Below are 17,514 nucleotides of genomic sequence, written 5' to 3'. Positions count from 1 at the left end.
GAAGGTGAAGACCGCAGGGTTATATTCTTTGTTGTGGCTGGAGGGGTGGGGTAAAGGCACAGGTGCTGGAAGTGGAGGGTATGTGTTGGAGGGCATTGTTGATCAAGTCGGAGGAAAATTATGGTCCATGAAGTAGGCCTTTCTGGGATGTCCTGGAATAGAATCCAAAGTGATTAAACAAATATATCACAGACAAAAGATTAACTGGACCAGAGAATAGGTCCCCTTAAAGGTCAACAAGGCTGTCTATGGAACCACAGGGGGTGCGAAAGATATGCAAATATTCCACTTCATTTTTACTGGCGAAGTATATGGAAGCTCAAGAGTTTGGAGAAATAAACAGTGATAACTTGAAAATTGTCCATGTGACAGAAGAGGTGGTACTGGATGTCTTAAATCACATCAAGGTGGATAAAGCCCTGGAACCTGATCAGGTGTATCCTGGAACTTTCTGGAAAACTAGGGAAGTGATTGTTGGGCCTCTCCTGAGATATTTGTATCGTTAATAGCGACGAGTGAGGTGCCATTATTTTTAAAAAGGTGGTAAGGAGAGGCCATGGAAAAAGAGAACAGTGAGCCTGAAGTCAGTGGCAGACAAGTTGTTGGAAGGGATTCTGAGGGACTGGATATCCATCTATTTGGAAAGGTAAGGAATGATGTGGCTTTGGACATGCGCAATTATGTCTCACGAACTTGAGTGAGTGTTTTGAAGTGACAAAGAAAATTGATTAATCCAGGCGGTGAATGTTGGCTATGTGGACATTCAACAAGGTTCCACAAAGCAGACTGGTTAGCAGGGTTAGATAACATGGAATTCAGGGAGAGAAAGTCATTACAAAACTTGAAGGAAGGAGACAGAGGATGATGGAAGGTTGCTTTGCGGACTGGATTTCTGTGAGCAGCAGTGTGCTGCAAGAATGGATATTGGGCCCTTAAATAAATGACTTGGATGTGAATATATGACACATGGTCAGGACGGTTACAGGAGACACGAAAATTGGAGGTGTAGTGAACAGTGAAGAAGTTTAGTTCAGAATACAACGGGATCTTGATCAGATGGACCATTGGAGCAAGGAATGGCAGACGGAGTTCAATTTAGATAAATGTGAGCTGTTGTATTTTGGAAAGGCAAATCAGGACAGGACTTATACACTTAATGTAAATTCCTGGGGAACATTGCTGAACAAAGAGACCTTGGAGTGCAGGTTCCTAGTTCCTTGAAAGTCGAGTCACAGGTGGGCGGGGTAGTGAATGCAGCATTTGGTACGCTCCCCATTATTGGTCAATGCATATGCAGCTGTTGTGACGTCATATTGTGGCTGGACAGGACACTGATTAAGGCCCTTCTAGAATTCTGTTTTCAGTTCCAATCTCCATGTTCTTGGAATAATGTTGAGAAACTTGAAAGGGTTCAGAAAACATTTGCAAGGATTTTGCCAGGGTTGGAAGGTTTGAGCTATTGGGAAAGGCTGAATAGGCTCGGACTATTTTCCCTGGAGTGTTGGAGGCTGAGAGGTGATCTTATAAAATCATGAAGGGCATGGATAAGGTGAGCAGTCAGGGACGTTTTCCCATGTTCGGTGGGTCCAGAACTAGAGGGTACAGGCTTAAGATGAGAGGGAAAAGATTTAAAAGGGATCTGAGGGGCATCTTATTCATGTTGAGGGCATTGCAACTATGGAATTAACTGCCAGAGGAAGTGGTGGAGGCTAGTACAATTGCAGCATTTAAAAGGCATTTGATTGGGTACATAAAGAGAAAGGTTTTAGAGGCTTAAGGGTGAACTGCTGGCAAATGGGACTCCATTAACGCTCTCCGTTATTGGTCAATGCATTGAATACAGAAGCTGGGATGTCATATTGTGGCTGAACAGGACGTTGATTAAGCACCTTCTGGAATTCTGTTTTCAGTTTGAATTTCCCTGTTCTGGGAAGGATGTTGTGAAACTTGGCATGATTTGGGCAACAGGGGGAGGCTGAATAGGCTGTGGTTATTTTCTCTGCAGAGTCAAAGACTGAGAGGTGACTTCTGAGAGATTTATAAAATCACGAGGGGCGTTGATAAGCTGAGCAGCTGGTGTCCTTTTTCCTCAGGCTAGGTGGATCCAAAACTAGAGCACGTGGGTTTAAGTTGAGAGGGCAAAGATTGAAAAGGGATCTAAGTGGCAATGTTTTCAAGCTGAGTGCGGTGTGTGTATGGGAGGAGCTACCAGATGAAGTAGTGGAGGCTGATAAAATCACAACATTTAAAAGGCTTCCAATTGGGTGCATGAATTGGAAGGGTTTTGATGGATGCAGGCCAATAGATGGTAAATGGGAATCCATTAGTTTAGGATTCCTCGTTGGCATGGACAAATTGGACCAAAGGTCTGTTTCTTTGATTTAATAAATTAAGATGCATTCCTCTATTTTGTGGAGAGCTGGGTGAAGCACAGGTAATTATCCTGGGAGCTGAGAAGGTGAAGCAGTGATTTTGATCTGGTACAGATTTGGTTCCAAGGTTTTGAATGTGTAGAGAGAGAGAGAGGAATTGTTAACGATGTCACAATTTTTAGTAACTACTTTCAAGTAATTGGTAAATAATACAAGGTGATAATGTGAACACTATTTTACTCAGTAAGTTCTGAGCATCTGGAACAGTCTGAACGATAGATTCAGCAGGTTTTCTGAAACAGACTTGGAATTTTACTTAAGGAAAGATTTGGGGGGCTATGGGCACATGGGAGGGAACTTGGGACAGATTTGCAGCATCTCCAGTGGGAGAGAGTACAGCCCCAATGGGCTGAATAGCCCCCGGCCCCAGTGCTCTGTGATACTGCCCCATTCACTGTGAATGATGAAGCTCATCCCAGGGCAGAGAGAGGGATGAGCCCTCCACACTCATCACAATAGGGCCCTGTTGATTGATGGCAGCTCCAGACCAATGGGAGGAGAGTCTGTGTGGTCCTGCAGCCAATGGGATTGAATGAGGGGTGTGGCCAGCAAGACAACACCAGTCCATGAGCTGTGTGGGTGCAGTGTCACTGTTTGGGGTTGGGAGAGACAGCAGAGACTGGGACAGAGGCTGTTGGAGCTGAATTACAAACGCCCAGTAAATTAGAACCAAAAGTACTGCGGAAGATAAAAATCAGAAACAACAACCACGAGGTTCTGGAAAAGCTCAGCAGGTCTGGCAGTATCTGTGAAGAGAAATCAGAGTTAAAGTTTATGATCCAGTGTCCCTTCCACAGAACAGATGTTACTCTGAAAAAAAAGTCAGTTTATGTGCAGATAGTGTGGGGGGAGGATAAAAGGAGTAAAGGATAGGTGGGGATAGAGTGAGAGGAACAGTTGGATAAAGGATAACGATCTGGCTGGGGGAGGGTGACTAGTTGTTAATGGAGACTGTTAGTGACTAACCATAGGTAGTGTGTAATGGCAGGCTGTGAGGACAAGGACTGGTGTGTGGGGTAGGGGACTGTGACATGAGGTTGTTAACCTATGGTTAGCCACTAACTGTCTCCATTGTAAGCTGTTGCCCACCTATATCACTCCACGATTGGAACCGACGAGGACACAAACCTTTGAAATATCCTCCCGAACCCCCTCTGTCCGCCTTAAAGATGTATCTAAAAATCATTCTCTTGAATCAATGTTTCCAGCATTCGTGAAGCATTTTAGGAGATTTGTCAAAGTGAAAGGCTCCATACAAGGCAGGTAGTTGTTGTTATTGTCTGACATCAGGAGAAACAGGGATGAGCCCTGTCTCTCTCTCTCATACCTGATGAACAGCAGTAAAAGCAGGAAGCACTGAGCATGCTCCAGCACACAATGTGCCTCGGATAATTGATGTCAGCGCATGACCAATAAGAGTGGGGGAACGGGGGCTCGAAGTGCTAGTTTGTCCTTCAACCAATCGGAGTGAATGAGGGGCGGGACAATACTCAACCATGTGATAAACTTCACTGACAGCATAGTGTTGTTGTGGCCAAGGCATTGGTAACGTGTGAAGGTGAAGGGTAGGGGAAAGGAAGGACATATTGACCAGGAAGAGGAGGAAATTTTCATGGTATGGGATGAGAGGTTTTATAGAACTTAGTGCACATGGTAAAACACAAATTTCAAAATCCAAATTCTGCACCATTTCCCCTCCCTATAATGCATTTTGCAATCCCTGAAATATCAACTGTGTGTTTCTCCCTCCACAGATACCATTGATCGGTGCTAAAGCCCCTTTGCCTGGGGGGAAGGTGATGTTTGACTTCGTTGTACAGCTGCAATTCGTGTGGTGAAGGTGCTCCCACAATTTGGTTGGGTAAGAGCTGTTATAGATTATTCACTCAGCGACAGTGAAGGGTTGACAATGTATGTGCAAATCAACAACAGTTTGTTTTTTTTATCATGTTTATAATTCCACAGAAATACTATTGAGAACTTCTGACATAAGGCCAAGATGGGGATATTAGGTCAGGTGATCAACAGTATTGCCAAACAAACTGGTTTTCAGGAATACCTTAAAGGAGGAAAGCAGGTCTGAGGACGTTCGGATGGGAATTCCAGACCGTGTTGCCTTGGCAACAGTAGAAACAGCCAGACAGGTGAAGCAATGAATAAACTCATCGTTGGGAGTCTGAAAGAAAATGAGTTGTCGGGGTCTCACAGGTTGTGTGGTGCAGGGAGACAGGGATGTTCACAGCCAGGAATTACATCATGGGTGAGAATTTTAAATTGTTGATTGTTAATAGGAGCCGTTTGATGGATCAACAAGTTTTGGTACAAGTGAACACTTGGGCAGTAGGATTTGAGATAATCTTGAGATTGCATGTAAGCTGAATGTGGGAGGCTGGCCAGGAGTGTGTTTGGATAATGAAGTCTGGAGATAACACAGGGATGGACGAGTATTTCAGTAAATGAGCTGAGGGTTGGGTGATGTCACTAATGTAGGAATAGTGCTTTTGGAGTTGGGCTGCTCCTCCTCCTCATCACTCCCCCTCACCAAATCACATATTTTTCCTTGTTATATCTGTCTGTCTTTTCTGGTTATGTCCTTCTCTCCCATTCTGCTACAAACTAATATTTGACCCCACCGTTGTTGCAAAAACCTACTCCATCCCGACTCTCCCTTTCCTTTCAGAATTCCTTGTATTTGGTGTCCCTCAAGGATCATTCCTTGGTCCCTCCTGTTTCTCACCTACATATTGCCAGGAGGTGACATTGTCCAAAAGCACCGTGTTAGGTTTCACATGTACACTGACAATGCCCAGCTCTCCCTCCCCATCATCCCTCTCCATTACTCAGTTATCAAACTGCTCATCACACTTCCACTACGTGATTGGCTGCAGTTTCCTTCAGTGGAACGTTGCAATGGTTAAACCCATTGTCTTCAGTTGCTATTACAAATTACTTTCCCTTAATGCAGAGCCCCTCCCTCTCCCTGGAAACTATCTGAGACAGAACCACACTCTTCACAACATTGCTCTCATATCTGACCCCAAGGTGACCTTCTGATCAGATATCTACACAATCACAAACACCAGGAATTTCAAACTCTTAAAATGTTGCTTATCTCCACCTCACCCCAGCTCCATTGTTACTGAAACCCCTGACCCATGTCAGTGTCACCTTAACTTGATGAATCCAAAGCAGAACCCGTGATTCCGCGACTATCCCAGAATCTGGTTCCAGACTCCCTCACGATGGGAAACATCCGCTCAGTATTTACGCTGTCAACTCCTTCAGAATCCTCCATGTTACAATGAGATTCCCTCTCATTCTTCCCAAATCCAGTGAGTAGAGTCTTCTTCAGCCTTTTCTTAAAAAGATGATCCCTGCAAACCAGGGTTCATCCCAGTCAATGTTGTGTGAAATGCCTCTGATGAAATAATGTATTTCCTTAAATAAAGGGACCAAAACCTCTGTCATTACTCCAGATGTGGTCTCACTCACACTTTGTACAGTTACTCTCAGGTATATACTCCAAACAGTCCCGTTAACCTTGCACAGATGCTGTTGGAAATGCTCAGCAGGTCATGCAACATCTGTGAAGAAAAATCAGTTAAAGTTTTGGGTCTGGTCACCCTTCCTCAGATACGTTAACTCTAATTTCTTTTCACAGATGCTGCTAGACCAGCTGAGCTTTTCCAGAAACTTTTGTTTCTCTTCCTGGTTTACAGCATCTTCAGTTGTTTCAGTTTTCATTTCCTTTAAACTTGCCATCTCTCCTCTAGAATTTGTCATTTCCACATTGGAAAAAAGATTCACATTTGTTTGGTCTCCCCTACCCTGGGAAAAAAGAAACCATGACTCGTCACCCTATCATTGCTGCTCATAATTTTATAAAGTTCGATAAAGCCACCTAACCTGTCCAGTGCTGCAGGGAAATAGCCTCAACCTATTCAGCCTCTCCCTACGGTTCAAATGTGCCAATACTGGTAAAAACCTTTCTGAACTCTTGCAAGTTTCCCAACATCTTTCCTATAGCAGGGAGACTGGAATTGAAAGCAGTATGGGGATTCCAAAAGTGGCCGAGCCAATAAACTATACAACCAAAACATGATCTCCCAACTTCTCTACTCAATGCACTGCCCAATAACAGCTAGCATACCAAACACCACCTTCACCGACCTGTCTACCTACAACCACACTTTCAAGGAACTATCCACCCACACTGCATGGTCTGTTTGTCTGTCAACACTTCACAAGAACTTGTCATTAAGAGGTTGAGTCCTATTCTGGTAACATCTTTCTGAAATCAGGGAGAACACAATTGAATGCAGTATTCTAAAACTGGCCTCATCAATGCCCTACTCAGCCACAACTTGACCTCCTAACCCCTATACTCAGTGATAGAATCCCCACAGTGTGGAAGCAGGCCTTTCAGCCCATGAGACCATACCAACCATCGGAACAGTATTCCACCCTAACTCTGTAACCTACCATTACCCAAAGCTAATCCAGCTAACCTGCATGTCTTTGGAATTGTGGTAGGAAATTAAGAGCACCCAGAGGAAGCCCACGCAGACACACGGGGAGAATGTGCAAACACCACACAGAGAGTGGAATCAAACCAGAGTCCACTTTTTGATCAGCACATTCCATTTAATGTTAGTGTCCCAAATGCCACGTTCGGTACCTGATCTCCCTGAAATTCCACTTTCCAAGAACTATACAGTTGCTCTGAACCCTTCAGAGGGAATTAAGGTGAGGAGGAGAAAACAGGAACAGGGTTGAGTTTTAGATGTATAACATAACTCTCCATCTTCCCCCTCTGTTCCCCCCGTCTCCCCCCGCACTGTATGCTCCCCGCGCCCCCCATCTCCCCCACTCTGTCCATTCCCCCTCTATGTCGGCCTGTTCCCCCCCCCCCACGTCAGCCTGTCCCCACGCCCGACCCCCCACCCCCGTCGGCCTGTTCCCCCTGCCCCCTCTTCCCTCCCCGCTCCCTGGCCTGTTCCCCCTTTCTGTCAGCCGCAACACCCCGTTCCCCCTGTCTGTTCCCCTCCTCTCTAATCCCCACTTTCTGTCCACACCAATCTCTGTGCCGCCCCCTCTCTGTGCCGCCCCCTCTCTGTGCCGCCCCCTCTCTGTGCCGCCCCCTCTCTGTGCCGCCCCCTCTCTGTGCCGCCCCCTCTCTGTGCCGCCCCCTCTCTGTGCCGCCCCCCTCTCTGTGCCGCCCCCCTCTCTGTGCCGCCCCCCTCTCTGTGCCGCCCCCCTCTCTGTGCCGCCCCCCTCTCTGTGCCGCCCCCCTCTCTGTGCCGCCCCCCTCTCTGTGCCGCCCCCCTCTCTGTGCCGCCCCCCTCTCTGTGCCGCCCCCCTCTCTGTGCCGCCCCCCTCTCTGTGCCGCCGCCCCCCTCTCTCTGTCTCACCCCCCTCTGTCCCCCAGTCTCTCGGTCCACACACATCCTGTCTGCCTACCCTCCCTCCCAGTCCCTTAGTTCTGTACTCCCCCATTACAGGCAAATATCTTCTCTATTTACCGTATCCATGCCCAGCCTGATTTTCCTACAGTCCTCCCTTTTCATTGATATTTACTTTTGCTGAGCACTTCAAAAAATTGTCCGTCAACTTTCCCAAGGTGAAGACTTTGCTTCCAGTTTACATTAGCCAACTCCTGCCTCATCCTATTGTAGTCTCCTTTGTTTAAGCACAAGATCTTGGGATTGGATGTAGTCTTCCAGCTTTCCAGCTGTGTTCTAAGTTCAACCAGATTTATCAGAAGTCTTTTATCAGATTACGAGTTGAGGCGATGTTTCTTGGGCATTTTGCGTTTCATTGTCAAAAACCTTGGCTTTGTAGTAAAGTATAGGATAGATATTCATAACAGAGTATTCTGGACGGTGTGAATGTACTGCACAGTCGAAAACTATAAACCACTGTCTCCCCTCAGTTTAAAATTGCAAAATCATTATCTCCTATGTGCTTCCTCACAACATAAGTTTGGAATGCTAATCCACCTGACTATCCTGAATTTTTCAAAATCTACTTTGGTGAAGGTGGTGAGTTTTGGATTCAGCTTTCCAGTTATTACCATAAGAAGATAAGCACTGAGCACAGGAGAAGCAATGCAGCCCTTCGAACCAGCTCCACCATTTAATACCATGATGATTGAGCTCACCTCGGTCTCAGCTGGATTTTCCCACCTGTTGTCTCTCACCCTTCATCTCATTGCAAAATAAACATCTGCATCACTTCATTAAATCTGCTCATTGTCCTGGCAACCAGTGCATTTTGAATAGGGAATTCCACAGATTCACAACACATTGAGACAAGTTCATTCTTCTTCATGCGAATATAATAGAGTCACTATAGTGCAGAAACAGGATATTCATCTAACGAGTCCACACCAACCTATGATGAGCATCCCAATCAGACCCACCCTATCCCTGTAACCCTGCATTTCCCATGGCTAATGCCTGACCGGTACATAGATGGACACTGTGAGCAATTTAGTATAGACAATCCACCTAACCTACACATCTTTGGCCTGTGGGAGGAAGCTCGAGCATCCTAGGAAACCCACGCAGACATTACGAAAACGTGTAAACTCCACACAGTTGCCTCTGGCTGAAATAAAACCCGAGTCCCTGATGCTGTGAGGCAACAGTGCTAGCCACTGAGCTACATCTGCTTAAAATCTGCTACGCCTTATTAACCTCCCAACCCCACAATTGGCTGAATCTATGTTCCTTACATCAGAAATCAGGTTGTGGAAGCCGATGTCTCCGTAAAATCCAGTAACAGCCCGTGTCTGAATGGGGATCCTATTCACAACACCCTCCAGCCTTCACTTTTCATTCACTATCCAGAAACATGATTCCAGTGGCTTCATGGGGGCTACAACTCCCACAATCCCTGAGGCAGGAACAACGCAAACGCGGGGACACCCAGCGCTACACAAGTACAGAATATGGGCAGATTTTGGAGCATGTGCTTTGGGGTAATTAGCGGAAAGCATTTGACATTGTGATTGGCTGGAGGAGGAACATATCAGCTTGTAGTATTGACGGGTTGGGGGGGGTTAAAGTGTCACCACACCCACATGGGCCCAAGTTCCATCCCCAATGTGTCATAATGCTGGGAATCGACCAATGGGAAACAAGGAAAGATCTCACTCGTTCTCCCAGACTGAAATTTCCTCTTCTGTCCAGGATCTGCCACCTCCCTTTCTATTTCATTTTGATTTATTCTCGTGTAATATTATTGACTTTCAGCAACTGAAGGGAAATGGAGTAAACCCAGAAAGGGTGCAGAGTCTAACCAGGACAGGAAGGGGTGGCATGGATCCGTTTACCAGTAACTCCATGAGAATGGGGGCGGGTAAATTAGGGACAGCAGAGGAAGAGTGGTGGGAGAGAGTAAGTGGGCTGGAGCGTTATAGCTTTGGCATAAGAAAGGGAAAAAGCTATTCCAGAGAAGCTAGAATTGTCTGCTCTGAATTTCTAATCTGTACATATTCGTTTATACAGGCTGCTAGATGGTGAAGATTTGCAGACTGAAATCTCAAACTCGTGCACATCGTGATTAAGTTAACCAGCATTTGAAGAACCGAAGATAGAGAATAACTTGGCCAAAATCCTGCAACACTCTCCCTCTCAGCATTGTCGGTCTATCTGCAACAAATTGACTGCGAATGGTTCAAGACAGCAGCTCACTACCATCTTCACAAGGGTAACTATAGACGGGGAATAATTGCTGGCTAAGTCAGTGATGCCCATATCCTGGAAACGGTTTCTATCTTTAGTTGCTGAAACCCCGTTGATGTTACTGCAGAATGATGAGGGACGCTGAGTGCGTCCTCCAGGAGGCAGAACCATCACATTACCCGTGCCTACACCTACACAATAATACAGCAACACCACTGGAACAAAAGGCAGTGAAGCCAAAGGAGGACGTAGATATAGTTCTTCGCGATAAAGTCATAAAAAGGGATTGGAACACAGCAGGAACAGGAGACTGAGTTGGATGGTCAGCTATTTTCCATTGAGTGGTGGAGCAGGATTGAAAGGCTGAATGGCTTCCTGCTGTAATCTCCCAGGTATGTATATAGCCATGAAGACCGGCTAGGAAGAAGTAGGCAGGGACTCTCCAGGAGATTGCACCTCCACATCAGTTTTCATTGAGGGATGGTTTGATGGATTTTATTTAACATTTGTCTTTAACACATAGTTTGTGAATTTAGTTTTAAATCATTGTAGCTATATATTCCACAATAAATAAAACTAAAAGAAAAGAAATGAAACTATCTGAATATAATAGTTTTTAAAATTTTAAATGCCCTGTAAAACAAATCCTGTCTACTCCCGGACACCATCATAGAACATAGAACAATACAGCACAGAAAAGGCCCTTCGGCCCATGATGTTGTGCCGAACTTCTAACCTAGATTAAGTACCCATCCATGTACCTATCCAAATGCCGCTTAAAGGTCGCCAATGATTCTGACTCTACCACTCCCACGGGCAGCGCATTCCATGACCCTACCACTCTCTGGGTAAAGAACCCACCCCTGACATCTCCCCTATACCTTTCACCACTCACCTTAAATTTATGTCCCCTTGTAACACTCTGTTGTACCCGGGGAAAAAGTTTCTGACTGTCTACTCTATCTATTCCTCTGATCATCTTATAAACCTCTATCAAGTCACCCCTCATCCTTCGCCGTTCCAACTAGAAAAGGCCGAGAATTCTCAACCTATCCTCATATGACTTCCTCTCCATTCCAGGCAACATCCTGGTAATTCTTCTCTGCACCCTCTCCAAAGCTTCCACATCTTTCCTAAAGTGAGGCGACCAGAACTGCACACAGTACTCCAACTGTGGCCTAACCAAAGTCCTGTACAGCTGCAACATCACTTCACGACTCTTGAATTCACTCCCTCTGCTAATGAACGATAATACTCCATAGGCCTTCTTACAAACTCTATCCACCTGAGTGGCAACCTTCAAAGATCTATGTACATAGACCCCAAGATCCCTCTGTTCCTCCACCTGACTAGGAACCTTACCAATAACCCTGTATTCCGCATTCTTATTTGTTCTTCCAAAATGGACAACCTCACACTTGGCAGGGTTGAACTCCATCTGCCACTCCTCAGCCCAGCTCTGCATCATATCTAAGTCCCTCTGCAGCCGACAACAGCCCTCCTCACTGTCCACAACTCCACCTATCTTCGTATCATCTGCAAATTTACTGACCCACCCTTCGACTCCCTCATCTAAGTCATTAATAAAAATTACAAACAGCAGAGGACACAGAACTGATCCCTGCGGAACTCCACTTGTAACTGGGCTCCAGGCTGAATATTTACCATCTACCACCACTCTCTGCCTTCGACCGGTTAGCCAGTTTTCTATCCAATTGGCCAAATTTCCCTCTATCCCATGCCTCCTGACTTTCCGCATAAGCCTACCATGGGGAACCTTATCAAATGCCTTACTAAAATCCATGTACTTTCCAGTTACTCAAGCTCCAGGGAAATATTCCCTCCCTGTCTGCACCTTTGGTTTGATTTAACTGATTTTCAGTTCTCATTCTGTGAGCTGTGAAGAGTTCTTTATTCCCCATTTCTCCTACCCAGAAATGTTATCACACACAGCTGAGCAACCTTCCCACCATCAAATTCATCATTACACCATTTTGGTTCACATATAATCACCAGCAGTAAACCACTCATGTAACCAATTGAATATTTATAAACAACGCCCCTTACAGGTAAAACAAACCATTACAAATGACAAATTGGGAAGGGACTAAATCAAATTGGAGTTGTGCGGAGGGGCCAGTGGTGGAGATAAAGCACTATATCCCCTATTGTGCCCATCTCTATCTTAAGGCATCGGGAGAATTGATACACACTACATGCACCTTCTCCATGGACACACTGTTGTGTCGCCTTTATCTTCAATCATAGAATAAAATCCCGACCGTGTGGAAGGAGAGCATTGGCCCATCAAACCCCACCAACCATCCAAAGAGCATCCCATCTGGAGAACGCCATCACTGTAACACTGCATTTCCCATGGCTGATCCACCAAGTCTGCACAATCCTAGACACTGTGGACAATTTAGCATGACTGATCCACCTAACCCGCAAATCTTTGGACTGTGGGAGGAAACCAGAGCACCTGGAGTGGACCCACACTATTCTGGGGAGAATGTGCAAACTCCACACAGGCTGTTGACCAAGGCTGGACTCCAACCTTGTTCCTGGTCTGTGAAGCAGCAGTGCTATAGAGCAATTTAAATCAAAACAGATGACGCCTGCTCTATTGCTGTTTGTGGAGACTTATTGCCCAGAGAGACATCCTGAGATTCAGAAAGAGACAATATAAATTCAGTCAACTCCAGCCGAGTTAATGTGATTAACAACAACATCGATACTCCAACAGTGCACTCAGACCTCGTACCTACTCTATCATTTACGATTTGTAACCCATGGGAAGTTTGTTGCCAGCTTCGATGACAGCCATAATGCTCTGACCACTTTGACAGAGCCACTGCAAGTCAGTTGTAATAGTTATCAATATATTGTATCTAAACAGGATGCCCCACAACAGGAAGTGCTCTGACACTCAATGCCCGTAAGTCAAGGTTATTTTCCTAAAACCACTCACGTCTGCCAATACCATTGAAGATATTTTATACAGTACCCTTTCATTCTCAATTGTCAGTTCCAGTCCGTGAAGCAGCCAGTAACCTGTACCAGTGAATTGAATTCTAACAGCAGCATTGCTCTGGCAGGAGAGATTGAGGAGCTTGAAGCTATATTCTCTGGACTATCTAAACATGAAACACTTCAAATGAACAAAACTCTTCTTCAACAGCTCGATAGGATAGGTACAGGAAGGATGTGCTCCGAGGCTGGAGGGCCTGGAATAAAATCAGCACTAACCCGATGTTGCGCCAACCTGTGGAATCAACCTGAAGCCCATCTCACCCACACAACTCCATTACCATCCATATGTCGAACCAATGACTATGTAAATGTCTTTAAAGTTGGCGAGTCTACAAATATTGCAGGTAGTGCATTCCACACCCCTACTACTGTGCCAGCGTGGTTGGCACTGCTGCCTCACAGCGCCAGAGTCCCGGGTTCAATTCCCGCCTCGGACAACTGTCTCTGTGGAGTTTTCACATTCTCCCCGTTCTGCGTGGGTTTCCTCCGGGTGCTCCGGTTTCCTCCCACAGTCCAAAGATGTGCAGGTTAGATAAACTTGCCATGCTAAATTGTTCGTAGTGTTAGGTGAAAGGGTAAATGTAGGGGAATGGGCCTGAGTGAGTTGCTCTTGGAGGGTTGGTGTGGACTTGTTGGACCGAAGGGCCTGTTTCCACACTGTAAGTAATCTAGTCTAATCTAACTACGGTATTTTTCCCCAGCATTCCCTTTAGCTGCATAAATGTTTAAGTTTTATTTGCTGCTCTAATTCCACTCTCTTGATCACTCCCATTTTTAACTGCTGTAAGGTTGATGACTGTTCAAAAGTATAAAATTTAATTTAATCCATCCCAAAGCCTCTCACTTGTGTTCACCGAGACACTCATTCAATCTGACCTCTTTACAAACCCTGCCCTGATATTTCCTTAGATGGCTTAGAATGAAATATTCACAGAATTGTTACTGCACAAAAGGAGGCTGATTGTCTGATCAGCTCTCCAAAGGATCACCTCACTGAATGCTATTCTTCTGCCTTTACCCCATAAACCTTCCCATTCGTCCCCTTCCAATAACACCGGCAAGTTCACAACTAACCACAGTAATTGGATTTGTTTTGTTTGTTCATGGGATCACGGCATCACTTGCTGGGGCAGCATTTGTCATCCATTCGAACTGCCCAGGAGATGGTTCAGGATCAACCACATTATTCAGGGTCTGGATTCACATGTCGCCTGCACCAGGTCAGAATTAATACAGTTTCCCAGACCCAGTGACATGAAGAGTTGTTTACTGGCCTATTATCATATTTCAGAAATAAAAATGAATAATGTTTGCAGTTGAATTAAAAGTGAAAGACCAAAATGGGTTTTATTCTGGTTGAGCACATCCTCCTGTTTTCTCAGTTGTTACTGACGTCTCCTTCCCCTCGCACCAGAACCTGTTCAGAGAGTGTTACAGAAAAGGCAGAATGGTCAGCTGCAGCTGGTCACCTGATCGGTCACTGGACCCAAAGGTTCACTCTCCACAGATGCTGCCAGACCTCCTGAAAATTATCAGCAATGTTTGGTTTTGTTTCTGATTTCCCAGCATTTGCAGTTGGTTAGTTTTTCAATATTCATCTTGTGTGTTGCAGAGGAGTTTATTGATGAGATTGGAGAGTTTTGGAAATTGCAAGTTAGGCCACAAATTAGCCATGATCTATTGAATAGCAGAGCAGGGTTGAAGGGCTGAACGGTCTCCTCCTGTTCCAATGAAAGTTATCCATCAGCAGCTTGTGGCAACATTTCCCCTCACGGTTCATTTCACCTCCATGTCTAACACACTGGTACTGACTGAGCAAACCTCCTGTGTTTGAATTAAACGTGTTCATGTTCAGTGGCTCCCTCTCCAGCCACCTGCGTTTAACTCTCATCATGGAATGCTGTCTCGTATCACTGCGGGCATGCCCACGAGGACTAATCCTGGAGTCTGTATCCCCTGGTATCCACAAACCCCGTTTATTTCCTCCTTCCTCTTTCATTCTGGCTATTGAACTGTCAGTTTCAATCCATTCTCCTGTCATGCTCTTCAACATGTCCATGTGGATGGACTATAGGCAGCTGGAATTTAATGAAGGGAAGTGGGGATTAGGCAGAAACATTAAGAGAGGTGACAGCAAAGAAAGCTCTCATGATAACAGCAGAGTTTCTCCGTGACCCAGTGAGTGGTGAGGCACCTGAGATTGCAGAGGGAGGGAGAGTCAATGAGGGATTTGGGAAAACACTGAGACAATGACCTATCCATCTGATTGTTAACTCAGACAGATAGGCAGAAAGAAAGATGCACATTTCGATAGCACCTTTGATAACCTGGGACAATGAAACATGGTTCAAATCCAATGATTTCAACCTCAAATCTCTGAAAACACAGACACAAAGCTTCCTACTTGTACCAGGTTGTCTCTCAGCCTCGTCTTTTCTTATGAAAAGAGTTTTAAGCTATTAAGCCTTCCCTGGTGATTATGTCTTTTCTGTCAGATTTGTGACAGAACCTTTATTTTCCTCTTCCTGGTGAGTGATGCTAGTTGTAGAAACAGTTTCTGACTTGTGAAGGGTTTCACTTGGAGTATTTTTATTTACAAATGCATTCCCACCCTCACAAATAGTGTGAAAATGATGTAAAACTGAAGGAAAGGATTAAGTGAGCACCCAGAGAAACACAAAACGCAGCATGTGTACCTGAGCTGAATGAACCTGGCATGAGGAAAATGTGACAACAATCACAATTAGTTAGAATCACAGCATCCCTTAGGCACACAAACAGGCTATTCGGTCCATCGAGTCTGCAATGATCTGCTATCCCACCCTACCCCCATAACCCCACATTTACCATGGTTAACCCAACCCACCTAACCTACAAACTACAGGCCAAGTTAGCACCGCCAATCCATTAAACCTGCACATCTGTGGGAGGGTCTCAAATTACGTTTAAGTGCTCAGGATTGTGGATGAAGGATCAAAATACTTGACTCTGATGCAAATCCTCTGTTTTTTTTTTCAAAATAAAATCTAGGGGAAGCTGCAGAAAGAAAGATTTCCGATTATCTCATGAGGAAGAGAATTCAAAACTCGTGCCACTGACCCAGGGGGCGCAGTGAAGTCACAGAGATCTGGGAATCAGAAATGTAACAGGTTATGAGCAAGCTGGAGATGAGACAAGGACAAAAAGACAGTCTGTCACACGGGGGAAGGCAGGAGAGATTAAACAGCAGCAATAGTAATCCCTCAAGGCCACAGGGAATGGAGTTAGGGCTGGGAAAGAAACTAGGTAACAAGGTGTGCAACTGTAAAAGAAATACGTTATAAAAACAGATTATAACAACTTAGAGGGCAGAGTTCAAAGTCTGAAATTGTTGCACTCGTTGGTGAATACAGAAAGCTGTAAAGCCTGGGTCGTTCTATCGCAGCACACACATGCTGGATGCGCCACGTGGCCTCAATCTGTGCTGTAACTTTCTGATAAATTTATTCTGACATTTGGAATTCAGGTCGGATGATGTTCATAAATCCGCAAATTGGACTTGACTTTAATATTCTGGAGAAATGTAAAATAAATCACAATGATCCCATTCTGCAGACTTTGGTCCGCAGCCCTGCGTGGTCCAGCATTTCAGTTACATCCATGTCCTTTTGTTCTAATGTGATGCTGGTTACTGTCTCTGCCACCCCAACAGTGAGTTCCTGCTCCCCACCATCTCCGAGTGAAATGAATTCTTCCCTCCCCTTCTTTCTGAGAATTAGTTTCAATCTAAAACCTTCAGTTTCTGACCTCTGAGTTAATGAATAGCTCCTTCGTATCCACTTGATCTGGATTCCTCAGCATTTTATCACTTCAATTAAATCTCAGCTCATCCTCCTCGGAAATCATCCCCAGCCTATCCAACCTTTCCTCAGATGAGAAATTTTCCAATTGTAGAAACATTCTGATCAATCTCCTATGTAACCTCCCTGGTGTGATCACATCAACCCTGGAATAAGGAGATCAGAAGTGTGTGCAGTACTTTAACCGTGGTCAAATGAGTGTTCCTGACATTTCCCACGTCACCTCCGTGTTCTTGTGGTTATCGCTCACACAAGAAGTGTCCTGGTTTTCCCACATGGAACTGGATGTGCACTCCATGGGGCTGGGATTCCCTACCATGTGTTCATTTGTTCACTAATCCTAAATTAACTTCAGATTAAAACAAGATTATCAGCTACCCACCAATCAACTTCTTCCATTATACTCGTCACCTTACTTTATAAAAATATCTTTAAAATTATTACTATCTCAACACAACAGGCTTTAATTTGCTGATCAAGTATTCAGATGTCTCCACTGTTACAATCACTTGAAGATTATCT

The 17,514-nt window shown here is 45.0% G+C and overlaps 1 long non-coding RNA gene across 5 annotated transcripts in view; it reads left to right on the top strand.

Moving 5' to 3' along the window:
* Window positions 1-17,514, top strand: part of LOC148135820 (uncharacterized) — a 78,674-nt gene that overhangs the window by 34,154 nt on the left and 27,006 nt on the right. For 3 of the 5 annotated variants that reach the window (XR_015754959.1, XR_015754962.1, XR_015754958.1), the window contains 2 exons: window positions 4,187-4,293; window positions 9,944-10,512. This is a non-coding gene — a long non-coding RNA (uncharacterized LOC148135820). Of the gene's footprint in view, window positions 1-4,186; window positions 4,294-9,943; window positions 10,513-12,388; window positions 17,508-17,514 lie in introns of those variants that run through there. The other 2 variants (XR_015754960.1, XR_015754961.1) reach the window with 2 other exon arrangements.

The sequence above is a fragment of the Chiloscyllium plagiosum genome, unplaced genomic scaffold (genome assembly GCF_037043375.1).
Source record: "Chiloscyllium plagiosum isolate Xiang-an unplaced genomic scaffold, Cpla_swu_hap1 HiC_scaffold_48, whole genome shotgun sequence".
NCBI lineage: Eukaryota > Metazoa > Chordata > Chondrichthyes > Orectolobiformes > Hemiscylliidae > Chiloscyllium > Chiloscyllium plagiosum.
The sequence above is the reverse complement of the archived record's forward strand: the minus strand, read 5'-3'. Positions and strand labels throughout refer to the sequence as shown.